The 17,531-nt window shown below is 39.6% G+C and overlaps 1 pseudogene; it reads left to right on the forward strand.

Annotated features, from left to right (window-relative positions):
- Positions 1-13,102: 13,102 nt before the first annotated feature.
- Positions 13,103-17,316, forward strand: Arf1-ps5 (ADP-ribosylation factor 1, pseudogene 5; annotated as a pseudogene).
- Positions 17,317-17,531: the final 215 nt, after the last annotated feature.

Here is a 17,531-nt window from a genome sequence, read left to right on the forward strand (position 1 = left end):
ATGGTGGTGTCCTGCTCATTTACTGACTGACATTACAGTAGACCAGTCTGCAATGTTAAACAATGGCAAAAGCTCTTTTGTTATTAGCTAATGGTGACTTGCTACCTATCCTAGTTAGCTTGAGCTGTCAACTTGACAGAGCAAGAGTCATCTGACAGCTTGGTCTTCATGTGCGCCCCTAACAGCTGGAATAAGGGTGATCCTAAAAGCTGTTGCCTGTATGTGGGATATGTTCTTCTGGCTGGGTTGCCTTGTCTGACCTCAGTGGGAGAGGAAGTGCTTAGCATCATAGAGACTTGAAGTGACAATGTAGGGGCTTACTTCCCCCCTCACCACACCCCCCGCCATCCACCACCACCACTCAGAGGAGGAGGGTGTGTGGGAAGGATTGTGGCTGGAGGTGACCTGGAGGGGGCAGTGAGCAGGATGTAAAATGAATAAGCAAATAATAAAATTAGGGGGGGTAAAAAGAATAATGGACAAAAAACCCTTGTGTACAGAATAACTGGCAGATTAAGTGCTGTGTTGAGTGGCTGTAAGCCAAAGAGATAGAAGTGTCACAACACTATTGTAAGAAAAATATACCCTAGATACAAACAACCCACTCATGCTCTTGTTTTTTGATATAATGTTATTACCCATGAGTGTTCACCTCTGGCAGAGCCTAGGGCCCTATCTATGAAATATCAAGGGTGGACAGTGTAGATAAATAATAGCCAACCTCCTCCTCTGCCACCTCCTTCTCCTCCTCCCCACCCTTCCCCTCCTCCTCCTCCTCCTCATCATCATCATCATCAACAACGACAACAACAACATCAACATAAACGTCATCACTTTTTTTTTGAGACAAGGCTTCACTCTACTCCGGGTTGATTTAGAATGTATGTAGCAAGGCTTAGCTGGACTGGAGTGCTGGTTTTATAGTTTGCTATTACCATGCTTGGCTTCCAAGTTCTCTTCATGTCTGGATGCTTGAGCTCCTTTTAAATATGATCCAGGACTTAAGTGAAACATTTGTAGTAGCTCAAATTGCTTATTTGTTGTAACTTCCTGTATATACCAAGCATGTTACTACATTACTCACATATGGGCAAATGACAAAGCCATACCTGTCCTCCTCAGACGAAGGCTCAGGTTTCGTACTCAAAGTTTCTGGCTTATAAAAATTTTAATAAATAATTTTTCTATTTTTATGTCTGTGATAAGTGACATGATGAAACAGAAGAACTGTCTAGGACATTTATGCCTTGCCTGCCATGTTGTTTCAAGGCATGAAGACATGGCATGGGGCCATCAGAAGAATTTCCCTTAACTCTATCACGTATGCTCTCTCACCTTGAGGTCTTAGCACTCTGACTACCTTAAAGGTCTTTGCATGTAGTCTACTAGTTTTAGCTGGCAACTCACTAGTTAATCAGGGTCATCAGAGTTCTTTTATATTTAGATAAAAACATGATATAGGGGAAGTACTAGAAGAATTATAATTTCTCTCTTTAACCAAAATGAGATTTATTTCTGTGTCAGGAGGACCTTCAGATAGTCTGATACCTGGCTGAAAGCCATGGAATGCCACACAGAATGAAAATAGACAATTTCTAGGTATATAATCCAGTGTGGTGAAAAAGCAAAGAGAACTGTAGCAAGTCCAAACTAGCTCACTGTGAACTGATCTCAAGAATTGTGCTGTTTCTTAGGAAATAGTCCTGCATGACTCTGATGGCCTGTTCCACCTTCTAAAACAAGGTTATCAGGTCTTGCCTCTCTCTCTCTCTCTCTCTCTCTCTCTCTCTCTCTCTCTCTCTCTCTCTCTAATACACACACACACACACACACACACTCTCTCTCTCTCTCTCACTCACTCTACATTTCTTTCTCAACAAAATTATTTATATCAAAATATGACAATATTTGTTTGTAGTGTTGACATTTGGTAAATTTCTTTTTTAAATTCTTTTTCCTAAACTTGCTTCTATTCACCCACTGGAGATTAGCTTTCAGATCTCATTCTGTGACTTTTCTGTTTCTATGTATTGCCTTCAATGTGTCTTTCATTTCTGCACAGTAACTGGACATTTGCTTTGCCATTGAAAAGGGTTAGGAGGCTATGGTTTTTATCTCAGCTCCCTTACTAGACCCACACACACCAAGCCAAAGGAAGCCAGTCACCATGGAGTCATATGAAAGATTTTGCTGGGTTTTTTGTTTGTTCGTTTTCATTTTTGTTTTTAACCTTTAAAGCATAACTTGCAAATTTACTTTAAAATTCTCATTATTCATAATGTGCTGTTGAAAAAAATATAGATTTTTTAATGGCTTGTATGTGTATCTTAATATGTACCAAAGACTAAACACCAAAATCTGTAATAGACATTGTAAATCAGTGATGATTATATTGGATCAGAATTTTTCAGCTTCTAGGGCATGTTGAGAAGGATATGGATGCAAAATGTGTAACTAGTATCACTGACATGACAGGAACAACTGGAAAGTCTGTCTGCGCAAATGCTGCCACTCACAGTACAGGTGTTAGCTATGCTGAAACACACTCTGCGTATTGCAGTTGTCACCAGAAAAATTGTGCTGTCATCATGGGTGGCTCTGTAAGCTGACATAGCAAATACTACTTTCTTTACCTAATCTCTTTGTCACATAACCCAGTAAGAGCTTCCTTCCTCTCACAGTGAAATATTGTATATCCGTCAGTCTTACTGAGTTTGTAGTGAGAGGAAAATGCGGGCAGTTTGGGGAATAAAACAATTAGACCCTGACTCCAGGCAAGATAGTCAGCAATGGACTAGGATTTCAGACTGATCGATTCCTGCAGCGTTGACTCCCCTTAACCCTACTTTCTATAGCTATTGCTTTGATCACCTCAAGTCACACTGGCCCAGTTTTAGTTCTTAGTTTATCAAGTAATACGGAGGCTGGCCTTGTAATCTCTTACCAATGGATGATTTCTCCACGCATGCACTTATCTCACTCCTTCACAACTACCTTTCAACTAATGTTTTCTCAGGGGAACTTTCCCTTACACTTTAAATTAGGCAACATTTCCCTTCATACACCCTCACCACCCCATATTTTTCCTTCCTTCATATAACTAAATAGCATGATTAAATAACAATTTATGTGATTATGGATTCAATATGTATTTCTCTAGACATTCTTAGGTCACCCAATATATGTCAGATGATTCAAACATGTAAAAGCACTGTGTGTGTTGATATTCTTTCTTGTTCCAGTGAATGTTTTTGAAAGTTTTTTTAAGGCAACATTTTGCCTAATGTAGGCTCATTGTAGAGATAGTCATGTCTGCAGGACTTGGAACTGAATGTCATCAACCGAGATTTGTCAATAAGGAGCTTTGCACCATAGAGTCCAACCTCTTTGTCTTTTGTCTCCTAGAGATGGTTAAAGCCCTAGAAAGATGTACCAGTAACAGTTCTCTCTTCCACCGATTCTTCTCCATGGGAAGACAAGCATGGCGCCTTTCCCACCCTAATCTTTTTGCTCCTAAACTGCATGGTAGCTGAATTGCCTGTGAGACTGACCCACCATGTAGATTTGACCAGCCAAGCTGAGCACCCTTCAAGCCAAGCAGAAAGCTGCACAGATGCAACCTTTCAGTGATCACTTGAGTAACTTGGAGTGGCTCTTCAGTGATAGGGCAGCCTTCAAACCACCAATGCTCGTGTAAACAACTTATGTCCATATTCCTGTTAACAACCCCCACAAGCTCATCGGTTCACTCAGCTCGTTAATCTGTCGTTCATGTTCTATCTAGGGCAAATACAAGTTTCTTCATCTTTCCAGAGGAAAAGTTTCACAACTGGGGTAAAGTGTGGGTTGAGAGAAGTTTTTGACACACCCATAGATTTACGGGTGGAGATGATTCTGAACAACCAGAATATAAGGCAATAATAAGGCTATAGTTCAGTTTGCTGGCTGCTTCCTGGGGAAAGCACTCATTGCAGAAGTGTAGTTTTGTTTTGATTTGTTTTGTTCTCTCTAATAGACACAGCCACCCTGATAGGGAAGTTAAAACAAAGCTTTTAGAATAATGTAGATTGGTTTCATGTTAAAGTCTTTGATTCTCTTGGACTTGACTTCTGTGTAGGGTGATAAATGGAGAGTCTCATTCTCCTACATACACACATCTAGTTAGACCAGCACCATTTGCAGAAGACGGTTTCTTTTTTCCAGTGTGCATTTCTGTCTTATTTCAAACAAACAAACAAACAAACAGGTGCCCACAGGTGTGTGGATTTACTTCTGGGTCTTTGATTTCATTTCATTGATCGATGTGTTGTTTTTAATGCTAATACCTTGTGGTTGTTATTACCATTACTCTGTAGTACATCTTGAACTCAGGAATGGTGATATCCCTGGAAATTCTTTTGTCGTATGGTATTGTTTTAGCCATCCTGAATTTGTGTTTTTCCATGTGAAATTATTGTCCTTTCAGGTCTTTAAAGAATTTTGTTGGAAATTTGATGGGGATTGTGTTGAATCTGTAGATTGCTTTTGGAAGGATGGCTACTTTTACTGTGTCAATCCCACCAATCCATGAACACGGTAGATCTTTGCATCTTCTGATATCTTCAATTTGTTTTTGCAGAGACTTGAAATATTTATTATATAAATACTTCATTTGCTTGGTTAGAGTTACAACAAAATGTATTATATTATTTGTGCCTATTGTGAATAGTGTTGTTTCCCTGATTTCTTTGTCCATCTGTTTGCCATTTGTTTATGGCGGGCTATTGACTTTCGTTTATTTTATTTTACTTTATTTTATTTTATTTTATTTTATTTTATTTTATTTTCAGACCTGAGGACCGAACCCAGGGCCTTGCACTTGCTAGGCAAGCGCTCTACCACTGAGCTAAATCTCCAACCCCTTATTTTTTGAATTAATCCGGCTGTTTTGCCAAAGCTGTGTATTAGCTGTAGGAATTCCCTGGTGGAATTTCCTGGGTCTCTTATGTATATATACTCTCATATCAACTGTGAACAGCACATGTTGACTTCTTCCTTCCCAACTTGTATCTGCTTGATCTCTCTCAGGTGTCTTACGGTTAGCAGTTCCATTACTATATTGAATAGATATGGAAAGAGCTGACAGCCTTTTCTTGTTCTTGATTTTTGTGGAATTGTTTGAGGTTCTGTCCATTTAAGTTGATGTTGGCTAGAGGTTTGCTCTAAATTACCTTAATTATGTTTATATGTGTTCCTTGTACACCTACTCTCTCCAATACTTTTACCCTGCAGGTGTGTAGGATTTTGTTAAAGACTTTTACTGCACCTAGTAAGATAATCATATGTTATTTTTCTTTTTTTCTTTAAGTTTGTTTACGTGGTGGATTACACTGACTGATTTTTGAGTGTTGAACCATCCTTGCATCTTTGGCATGAAGCTTATGTGGTCATGGAAGATTTTTTTTTATGTGTTCTTGGGTTGGTTTGTTAGTGTTTTATTGAATATTTGCATCTATGTTCATAAGGAAAATTATTCTGTAGTTCTCTTTCTTTTTTGAAACTTGTGTGATTTCAGTATAGGGTGACTGTGGCCTTGAAAAATGAGTTTGGCAATGTTCATTGTATTTTGTGAAATAATTGGAGCATTAGTATTAGCTCTTCTTTGAAATCTTGATAGAATTCTGAGTTAAGACCATGTAGTTCTGGGCTGTTTTGGGTTGGAAGATTTTTAATGACTGCTTTTATTTCTTTAAGAATTATATTTAAATTCTTTATCTAATCGCAATTTAACTTTGGTAAGTAGTATCTATTGAGAAAAAAATCCATTTCATTTTTATTGTTCAATTTTGTAGAGTATTTTTTTTAATTATGACCTAATTTCCAGTCTGCTGTCTCCCTTTTTGTTTCTGATGTTATTCTATGTATTCTATGTAATCAAGAGAGATGTTATTTGTGAGATGTTTTCCTTCCTTCGTTTTTTCTTTTTTATAGTGACCTCTGTTATAGCACTTAAGGAAAGACATGAAAGATAACAATATGGAAAATAAATATTTTGAAATTTATAATTTACTAGTTATGTTTATTTATGATTCTTACTATTATATCAACTACTTATGAACTAAAAATGCAAATATGCAACAGAAATTAAATTTAGTCAAATTTGGTGTTTTTCATCTATGTAAACTACATTTTTCATACATATTTTACAAGTTTATTGCTGTGATGTTTATGATGTGTTGGGAATATTTGCCCCAGTATTTCTGCTCGCCCTAAGTCCTATAGATGAAAAAATGACCTGTTTACTTTCTCTATATCATATAACCAAGATGCATTTGAAGGAAGCAATTCTTAGGATCACAGTCTTTCTACCTATGTCAGCATTAAGAAGTAGATTTTCTTATCCTGAATACCTTTCCACAGTCCCTCTATGATTTTCCTTGAGTTTTTATTAATGTACTACTGGAGATGGAAGCTAAGGTCATACACATGTTAGGTACACACTCTCCCTCTGTGTAACAATCCTATTTTGTTTTATTGGTTTATTGAGTTTTTTTGTTCTTTTTGTTTTGGTTTGGTTTTTGATTTTTGGTTTTTTTGTTTGTTTTGTTTTTGATTTTGTTTTGTTTTGTTTTGTTTTGAGTTGAGGTCTCATTATGTCACTTAGCCTGGCCTTGAACTCACTTTGTAGCCCAAGTAAGCATTAAATCATCCTTTTGCCTAAGCCATCAAATAGCTGGGATTTTAGGCTTGCTCTGTGAGGGCTGTCCAACATTTTCCCTTTCAGTGCAGTAAATAGTTGTGCTACTGTTGTCTGAAAAGACCTTCACAGGTATCATCAGTCCAGTCCACAACTCCATGAGGTACAGAACATTATTCAAAGACAGGCTGAGGAGATTTAGTGGTTAACTTACTGGATAACTGTTATCCTGAGGCTTGCCATGCTGAAGCTTTGTTCTGTCACCACTTCATTTTACTGCTTCATTCAGGTATGATGTAGACCTGGGGAAGTGAGTTTAGAAAAGCCATTTTAACAACATGAGCAAGAAATATAAAACAGCAGTTCAGTTATCCCAGTTTTTGAGGCAAAAATAAAGTATGTAAAAAAGTGTGCATGGAAGCCTTGGATTATGGGTTTGGGATTTTCATTTTATTGTCATGAGTGTGTATTATGTTTTGTTTGTTTGCTTGTTTGTTTGGAAAAGTGAAGCAGTAAAAGCCTAGTTTTATCATGAAAACTGTTCTTTTTTTTTTCTCTCTTAAGAGCAAGTTTCGTTCTCCTTTGTAGAACAAGGGGGAGAGATAAACAGTGTAACCCACACCTACCAATGGTGAGCTCTTGTTCCCACACCTTCCTGTTGTTCTCAAGTTTTGGCAGGAAGCACTAATCTCCCAGCTGGCTGCTCTGTATAGACACTAGTGATGTGGGCACCAAGGTCATGGAGGATGGATAGATCAGTTCCAGTTGGCTACCATCATTTCTCAGCCACTTGTGAACTGAGGATGACTAAGATATGAAATCTTTCTATACTGAGGATGGGGCATTCACAATCTGCCTATGATACTTTCCTAACTATAGTGATTTTGCTTGTTTTCTTTGAGGGCTTCACTGTTTCTAAAGATAGGCTCAAATTCATGATCTTCCTGCCTCAGTCTCCTGTGTGCTGGGATTTCAGGTATGTGCCTGACACTTGACTTATTTGAAAACACTTGTTTGAAAGGAAATAATTATATACTGGGGTTCAGATGCAGCTTGATTTGTGGAGTGTTTGTCTAATACATCGGAAGGCAACAAACAAGGAGAGAAAGCCGACAAGACAGATGAGAGTGCATTGTTTACAAAAGTCAGTGTGTTGATTAGGATTTTATTGCTGTGAAGAGATGTCATGACCACAGCAATTCTTATAAAAGAAAACATTTACTTGGGGCCGACTTACGGTTTTAGGGTTGTCATTGCAATGGGAAGCATGGAAGCTTGCAGGCTGACACGGTGCTGAAGACGGAACTGAGAATCCTACATCTTGACCCACAGGCCCCAGAAGGTGACTGTATGCCATGCAGGATTCCTTTCTCTTAATCTTCTGATATTCTCATGAGAGCTTTGAATGCTGTGGTGGTTTGAATGTGATTGGCCCAGCAAGTGGCAGCATTAGGATGTGTGGACTTGTTGGAGTAAGTGTGTCACTGTTGGAATGGGCTTTGAGAACCTCCGCCTTAGCTGCCCTTGAGACAGTCTTGTCCTATTTGCCTTTGGAACAAGATGTAGAAATTTCAGCTCCTCCTGCACCATGCCTGCCTGGAAGCTGCCATGTTCCTGCCTTGATGATACTGGACTGAATCTCTGAATCTGTAAGCCAGCCCCAATTAAGTGTTCATTGCAATAGTTGCCTTTGTCATAGAGTCTCTTCATAGTAATGGAAACCCTAACTAAGACAGATCTTACAGACACATATTTTATTGCTCAAACCAGTTACTTTGGGAGTCAAAAGTGGTATAATTACTAAGAAGTAACTCTCCAGTCAGAATTCTCCTGGATAAGACAGTTTCAAGAAAAGAAAAGAAAAGAAAAGAAAAGAAGCAGAAAAAATGTTTCTGCCTGTCAAGTTATGTTTATTCATCTCCTCAATTTCCCTGTTTTCAAGAAATTAGAAAATCAAAAGTTTATGAAGAAAAACAGATGAATTTATGGTTTGATAAATGTGGTAAAATATGTGGGATTAAAGATATTTACCCCTTATCACCCACCCCATTCACAGATGTCTCTTCCCAGTGGTCATAACTTATAAAAGACTATGAGGAAAATGCTAGGACCTATGCTCATTTTAGCTGTAAGACAGGCTAACCTAATATGATGATTTTAATGAGGAAGCGCTCTGTCTCAGTTTTGGTTACTATTGCTGTGGTAAAGCACAATGACCAAAGAAACAGGGAGGAAGGGTTTCAGCTTATACTTCCACATCACTGTTTAGGACAGGAACTCAAACAATGCAGGGAGGTGGAAACAGGAGTTGCTACAGAAGTCATGGAGGGGTGTTGCTTACTTGCTTGCTTTTCATAGATTGCTCAGTTTGCTATCTTATAGAAGCCAAGGCCAATAGCCCAGGAATATTGCCACCTATGGTGGGCTGGGCCCTTCCACCATCAATTACTTTCTTCTTCTTTCTTTCTTTCTCTCTCATTCAGTCTCTCTCTCTCTCTCATCTTTTGAATATGTTTTTATTGGATTTTTTTATTTACATTTCAAATGTTATTCCCATTCACCGTTTCCTGTCCATAAACATCCTGTCCCCTCACCCTCTCCCCTTCTTTTATAAGGTTGTTCACCTCCCAATTCACCCCCGATTCCCACCCCCCAACATTGCCTTTAACTGTGAGTCCAACCTTGGCAGGACCAAGGGCTTTTCCTACCTTTGGTGTCCAACAAAGCCATCCTCTGCTACATAAGCAGCTGGAGCTAAGGGTCTGTCCATATGTACTCTTTGAATAGTGGTTTAGTCCCTGAGAGCTCTGGTTGCTTGGCATTGTTTTTATGGGCTTGTGAACCCCTGCAGCTCATTCAATCCTTTCTCTAATTCCTCCAACAGGAGTCCTGTTCTCAGTTCAATGGTTTGCTGCTAGCATTTGCATCTGTATTTGACATGCTGTGGCTGTGTCTCTAAGGAGACATCTATATCCATCTCCTGTCAGCGTGCACTTCTTAGTTTCATCAGTCTTATCTAGTTTTGGTGGCTCTGTGTGTGTGTGTGTGTGTGTGTGTGTGTGTGTGTGTGTGTGTGTGTGTGTATGCCACATGTGGGTCAGGCTCTAAATGACCTTTCCTTCAGTATCTGCTCCAAACTTTGCCTCCATATTCCCTCCTATGAATATTTTTGTTCCCCCTTTTAAGAAGGACTGAAGCATATGCACTTTGGTTATCCTTCTTCCTGAGCTTCATGTGGTCTGTGGATTGTATTTTGGATAATTCAAGCTTTGGGATAATGCCCACTTATCAGCGAGTGCATATCATGTGTGTTTTTCTGTGATTGGGTTACCTCACACAGGATGAGATTCTCTAGTTCAAGCCATTTACAGAATATGAAGTCATTGTTTTTGATAGCTGAGTAGTATTCCATGTGTAGATGTACCACATTTTCTGTATCCATTCCTCTGTTGAAGGACATCTGGGTTCTTTCCAGATTATGGCTATTATAAATAAGGTTGCTATGAACATAGTGGAGCAAGTGTCTTTGTTGTATGTTGGAGCATCTTTTGGGTATATGCCCAGGAGAGGTATAGCTGAGTCCTCAATTGTACAATGTCCAATTTTCTGAGGAACCTCCAGACTGATTGTACCAGTTTGAAATCCCACCTACAGTGGAGGAGTGTTCCTCTTTCTCCATATCCTCACCAGCATCTGTTGTCACCTGAGTTTTTGATCTTAGCCATTCTTACTAGTGTGAGGTGGGATCTCACTGTTGTTTTGATTTGCATTTCCCTAATGACTTAGGATGTTGAACATTTCTTTAGGTACTTCTCAGCCATTTAATATTCCTCAGTTGAGAATTCTTTGTTTAGCTCTGTACTCCATTTTTAATATGGTTATTTGATTCTCTGGAGTCTAATTTTTAAGTTCTTTGTATATATTGGATATTAGCCCTCTATAAGATATAGGATTGATAAAGAACTTTCCCCAATCTGTTGATTGCCAATTTGTCCTAAAGTCAGTGTCCTTTGCCTTACAGAAGCTTTGCAGTTTTATGAGGTCCCATTTGTCAATTCTTGATCTTACAGCATAAGCCATTGGTGTTTTATTCAGGAAAATTTCCTCCAGTGCCCATGTGTTTGAGACTCTGCCACACTTTTTCTTCTATTAGTTTGAGTGTATATGGTTTGATGTGGAGGTTCTTGATCCACTTGGACCTAAGCTTTGTACAGGGGCAATAAAAATGGGTTGATTTGCGTTCTTCTACATGCTGACCTCCAGTTGAACCAGCACCATTTGTTGAAAATGCTACCTTTTTTCTATTGGACGGTTTTATCTCCTTTGTCAAAAATAGAGTGACCATAGGTGTGTGGGTTCATTTCTGGGTCTTCGATTCTATTCCACTCATCTACCTGCCCTTCTCTGTACCATACAGCTTTTATCACTATTGCTCTGTAATACTGCTTGAGGTCAGGGATGGTGATTCCCCATAAGTTCTTTTATTGCTGAGGATAGTTTCTGCTACCCTGAGATTTTTGATGTTCCAAATGAATTTGCCAATTGTTCTTTCTAACTCTATGAAGGATTGAGTTGGAAATTTTATGGGGGAATGCATTGAATCTATAGAATGCTTTTGGCCACTTTTACTATATTAATCCTGCTAATCCATGAGAATGGAAGATCTTTCCATCTTCTGAGATCTTCCTCAATTTCTTTCTTCAGAGACTTGAAGTTCTTGTCATACAGATTTATCACTTCTTTGGTTAAAGTCACACCGAGGTATTTTATTATTTGGGACTATTGTGAAAAGTGTCATTTTTCTAATTTCTTTTTCAGCCTGTTTATCCTTTGAATAGAGGAAGGCTACTGATTTGTTTGAGTTAATTTTATACCCAGCCACTTGGCAGAAGTTGTCTATTATGCTTAGTAGTTCTGTGGTGGAACGTTTGGGGTCACTTAAATATACTATCATATCATCTGCAAATAGTGATATTTTGATTTCTTTATTTCCAGTTTGTATTCCTTTGATCTCCTTTCATTGTCTGATTGCTCTGACTAGGACTTTGAGTACTATATTGAATAAGTAGGGAAAGAGTGGGCAGCCTTGTCTACTCCCTGATTTTAGTAGGATTGCTTCAAGTTTCTCTCCATTTAGTTTATTATTAACTACTGGTTTGCAGTTCTTTACTATGTTTAGGTATGAACCTTGAATTCCTGATCATTCTAGAATTTTTATCATAAAGGGGTGTTGAATTTTGGCAAATGTTTCTCAGCATCTAATGAAATGATCATGTGGCCTTTTTCATTGAGTTAGTTTATATAGTGGATTATATTGATGGATTTCCATATATTGAACCATCCCTGCATCCCTCGGATGAAGCCTCCTTGTTCATGATGGATAATCATTTTGATGTGTTCTTAGATTTGGGTTGCGAGAATTTTTTTGAGTATTTTTGCATCAACATTCATAAAAGAAATTGGTCTGCAGTTCTCTTCTTTCTTTGTTGGGTCTTTGGGTGGTTTAGGTATAAGAGTAATTGTGGCTTCATAGAAGGAATTTCGTATTGCTCCTTCTGTTTCTATTAAGGTCTGATAGATTTCTGCACTAAACCCATCTGGTCCTGGGCTCATTTTGCTTGGGAGACTTTTAATAACTGCTTCTATTTCTTTAGGAGTTATGGGGTTGTTTAAATGGTTTATCTATTCCTGATTTAACTTTAGTACCTGGTATCTGTCTAGAAAATTGTCCATTTCCTCCAGATTTTCCAGTTTTGTTGAATACAGGCTTTTGCAGTAGTATCTAATGATTTTTTTCCTCAAATTCTGTTGTTATGTCTCTGTTTTAATTTCTGATTTTGTTAATTTGAATACTCTGTCTGTGCCCTCTGGTTAGTCTGGGTAAGGGTTTATCTATCTTGCTGATTTTCTCAAAAAAAAAAAAAAAACTCCTAGTTTTGTTGATTCTTTGTATAGTCCTTTTTGTTTCTACTTGGTTGATTTCAGCCCTGAGTTTGACTATCTCCTTCCTTATATTTCTCTTGGTTGTATATTTGTTTCTTTTTGTTCTAGAGCTTTTAGGTGTGCTGTCAAGCTACTGATGTATGCTCTCTCCTGTTTCTTTTCGCAGGTATTCAGAGCTATGATTTTTCCTCTTAGCACAGCTTTCATTGTGTCCCAAAAGTTTGGGTATGTTGTGCCTTCATTTTCATTAAATTCTAAGAAGTTTTTAATTTCTTTCTTTATTTCATCCTTGACCAAGTTATCATTGAGCAGAGTGTTGGTCAACTTCTATGTATAAGTGGGCTTTCTGTGGTTTGTGTTGTTATTTTAGACCAGCCTTAATCCGTGGTGATCTGATAGGATACATGGGACACTTGCAATCTTCTTGTATCTGTTGAGGCCTATTTTGTGATCAAGTATATGGTCAATTTTTGAGAAGGTACCATGAGGTGATGTGAAGAAGATATATCTTTTTCTTTTAGGATAAAATATTATATAAATATCAGTAAAATCCATTTGGTTCATAACTTCTATCAGTTTCTCTATGTCAGTTTAATTTCTGTTTCCATGATCTGTCCATTGATGAGAGTTGGGTTTTGAAATCTTCTACTATTATTATGTAAGGTGCAATGTGTGCTTTGAGCTTTATGGATGTAGGTGCCTTTGCATTTGGAGCAGAGATATTTAGGGTTGAGACTTCATCTTTGTGGATTTTTACTTTGATGAATATGAAGTGTTCTTTCTTGTCTTTTTTGATGACTTTTGGTTGAAAGTTGACTTTATTCAATATTAGAATGGCTACTTCAGCTTGTTTCTTTCGACCAATTGCTTGGAAATTTGTTTCCCAGCCTTCTACACTGAGGTAGTGTCTGTCTGTGTCTCTGAGGTGTGTTTCCTGTATGTAGCAAAATGCTGGGTCCTCTTTATGTATCCTGTCTGTTAGTCTATGTCTTTTTATTTGGAATTGAGTCCATTGATTTTTAAGAGATATTAAAGAATAGTAATTGTTGCTTCTTGTTACTTTCGTTGTTACAAGTAGACGTATGTTTGTGTGCTTCTCTTCTTTTGGTTTTGTTGCAAAAAGATTTTTTTCTTGTTTTTTCTAGGGGGTAGCTTGCCTCCTTGTGTTAGGCTTTGCCATTTATTATCCTTTGTAGGGCTGGATTTGTAGAAAGATATTGTGTAAATTTGGTTTTGTCATGGAATATCTTGGTTTCTTCATCTATGTTAATTGAGAGTTTTGCTGGATACAGTAACCTGGGCTGGCATTTGTCTTCTCTTAGGGTTTGTATGACATCTGTCCAGGATCTTCTGGCTTTCATAGTCTCTGTTGAGTAGTCTAGTGTAATTCTGTTAGGTCTGCCTTTATATGTTACTTGACCTTTTTCCCTTACTGCTTTTAAAATTCTTTCTTTGTTTTGTGCATTTGATATTTTGACTATTAGGTAACAGGAAGAGTTTCTTTTCTGGTCCAATCTATTTGGAGTTCTGTAGGCTTCTTGTATGTTTATGGGCATCTCTTTCTTTAGGTTAGGGAAGTTTTCTTCTATAATTTTGTTGAATATATTTACTAGCCCTTTAAGTTAGAATCTTCACTCTCTTTTATACCTATTATCCTTAGGTTTGATCTTCTCACTGTATCCTGGATTTCCTGAATGCTTTGGCCTAGAAGCTTTTTGCATTTTACATTATCTATAACAGTTGTGTTGATGTTTTCTATGGTATCTTCTGCCCATGAGATTCTCTCTTCTATCTCTTGTATTCTGTTGGTGATGCTTGCATCTATGACTCCTGACCAAGTTATCACTGAGTAGAGCACTGTGCAACTTCCATGTGTACATGGGCTTTCTCTCATTTTTGTTGTTATTGAAGACCAGCCTTGGACCATGGTGATCTGATAGGATACATTGGTTTTCTATCTCCAGGGTTGTGTCCCTTTGTGATTTCTTTATTGTTTCTATTTCTATTTTTAGATCCTGGATGGTTTTGTTCAATTCCTTCACCAGTCTGCTTGTGTTTTCTTATAATTCTTTAAGGAATTTTTGTGTTTCTTCTTTAAGGGCTTCTATTTGTTTACCTGTGTTCTTCTGTATTTCTTTAAGGGAGTTATTTATTCTTAAAGTCCTCTAGGATCATCACAAGATGTGATTTTAAATGGAAAGATAGAGTGCCGCCATCTTGTGGGAGCAAAACCAATGCCTGGCTGGGAGCAGCCGCCTTGGAGGTCTCTGGCCAGTATCGCTTCCACCTGTCCACAAACAGGGGGAATATCTTTGCAAACCTCTTCAAGGGCCTTTTTGGCAAAAAAGAAATGTGCATTCTCTTGGTGGGCCTGGATGCTGCAGGGAAGACAAACTGAAGCTGGGCGAAATTGTGACCACCATTCCCACCATTGGTTTCAACGTGGAGACTGTTGAATACAAGAATATCGGCTTCACCGTGTGGGATGTGGGTGGCCAGGACAAGAGCCAGAACACCCAAGGCTTGATCTTCGTAGTGGACAGCAATGACAGAGAGCGTGTGAACGAGGTCGGTGAAGAGCTCAATGAGGATGCTAGCTAAAGATGAGCTCAGAGATGCCGTTCTCTTGGTGTTTGCCAACAAGCAGGACCTGCCCAACGCCATGAATGCGGCCGAAATCACAGACAAGCTGTGGCTGCACTCTCTACGCCACAGAAACTGGTACATTCAGGCTGCCTGTGCCACCAGCGGAGACGGGCTCTATGAAGGACTAGACTGGTTGTCTAATCAGCTCTGGAACCAGAAGTGAACCAGACCCCTCCTTCCCCCTCACTTCCTCTTCTCCGCCCTCAGCTTTCCTCTCATGTGGCAAACGTGAGACTCTGTGGTCCTGAGTGCCAGAAGCTGTCTCCATGGGTTGGTCACAGTGTGCATCGCACCGTGATGTACATGTGCAGACACAGCCTGCAGCCAGGTGTTTATTTAATGTAAACAGTTTCTGTTCCCACTGAGGCAGTTTCTGGTACTCCTATGCAATATTACTTAGCTTTTTTATTGTAAAAAGAGAATCAACTCACTGTCAGTACTGAAAGGGATTTGGGTGTAGGGGCACCTGGCCTCCGGGAGCCACTGGGCTGTAGACTGGTGTCGGTATCCATTTGGTGGTTGGTTTTTAACCCAAACTCAGTGCATCTTTTAAAAATAGTTTAAAATACAGGACAAGAACACTTGAACACACAGAACAGAGACTATGCCTAGTGTAGGTTTTGCAGTTAATGGCCTGAATGCTAGTTATCAGATCACCTGTTTCCCTGTGGGGACAGGAGAGAAGGTGACGAACAAACCACCATCCGCTGCACGGTCACAGTAGAGCCCCCGTGACTCGCCTGTCTTTGGGTCACCTGCATTCCATAGCATTGTGCTTGTACATGCGCTCACAGGGTCACCTAGGGGTGGGCTGGGAGCCATTGTGGGGTGCAGGGCCTGGCTTGTACTTGGTGTGTGGCCGGGCCCAATGGCAGACTGCATACCCAGCTTACTCTTGGGCCCACTTGGATGCACTGGCAGGAGGCCTGGGTCTCGATAGCAGTAGTGCGTGCAAGGTGGGAGGGTCGGTCCATTACAGACCCACATCCTGAAGCACCCCCATCTCCATGTGTGAAGTAGCTTCTTCCCTGCAAGGGTCTGATTTGCCATCGAAAGACGACCTCTACTTTTTTCTTTTGTATTTTGATAAACATTGAAGAAGCTGGAGCTGTTAAATTTATCTTGGGGAAATCTCAGAACTGGTTTATTTGGTGTTGTGGAACATCTTACTGCTTTCAATACACAATTAGTAATAAAAAAATCCAAAGAAAGCTTTTTCCATTGTGTTGGAATATCCAGTATTTGCTTTGGTGGAAGAACTGGGTTCTGATGATGTCAAGTAGTCTTGGTTTCTGTTGATTAGGTTCTTGTGCTTACCTCTTGCCATCTGGTTATCTCTGATGTTAGTTGGTTTTGCTGTCTCTGTCTGGAGTGTGTCCCAACTGTGGGGCTGTGAGCCTGTGAGCTTGTGATCTTAGGAGTGAGTGTACTCCTGGCAGACCAACTCTCTGTGTGCAGGTTTTGTGTCCAAGGACATGGGACAGCCCCAGCTCTTAGCACAGTTGAGACCAGAACAATTCAGTCCCAGGCCACCCTGTGGCCCTCTAGCCCTGTGCACTCCTGGTGGTTCTCTCTTTGGACAGTCAGTAGAGACAACATGGGGTCGTACCTCTGGGGTTAAGAGGGATAGTTCTCCACCCATTCAGAGCCTGCCCCACATGTGGCCCATACATATACAGCCATCCAATTAGACAAGATGGATGAAGCAAAGAAGTGCAGACCGACAGGAGCCGGATGTAGATCGCTCCTGAGAGACACAGCCAGAATACAGCAAATACAGAGGCGAATGCCAGCAGCAAACCACTGAACTGAGAACAGGACCCCCGTTGAAGGAATCAGAGAAAGAACTGGAAGAGCTTGAAGGGGCTCGAGACCCCATATGTACAACAATGCCAACCAACTAGAGCTTCCAGGGACTAAGCCACTACCCAAAGACTATACATGGAGTGACCCTGGACTCTGACCTCATAGGTAGCAATGAATATCCTAGTAAGAGCACCAGTGGAAGGGGAAGCCCTGGGTCCTGCTAAGACTGAACCCCCAGTGAACTAGACTGTTGGGGGGAGGGCGGCAATGGGGGAGGATGAGGAGGGGAACACCCATGAAGAAGGGGAGGGGGAGGGATTAGGGGGATGTTGGCCCGTAAACCGGGAAAGGGAATAACACTCGAAATGTAAATAAATACTCAAGTTGAAAATAAATAAATAAATAAATAAATAAATAAATAAATAAATAAATAAAAAGTTAAAAAAAAAAAGAGGGATAG

Source organism: Rattus norvegicus, chromosome 1 (assembly GCF_036323735.1).
Source record: "Rattus norvegicus strain BN/NHsdMcwi chromosome 1, GRCr8, whole genome shotgun sequence".
Taxonomy (NCBI): domain Eukaryota; kingdom Metazoa; phylum Chordata; class Mammalia; order Rodentia; family Muridae; genus Rattus; species Rattus norvegicus.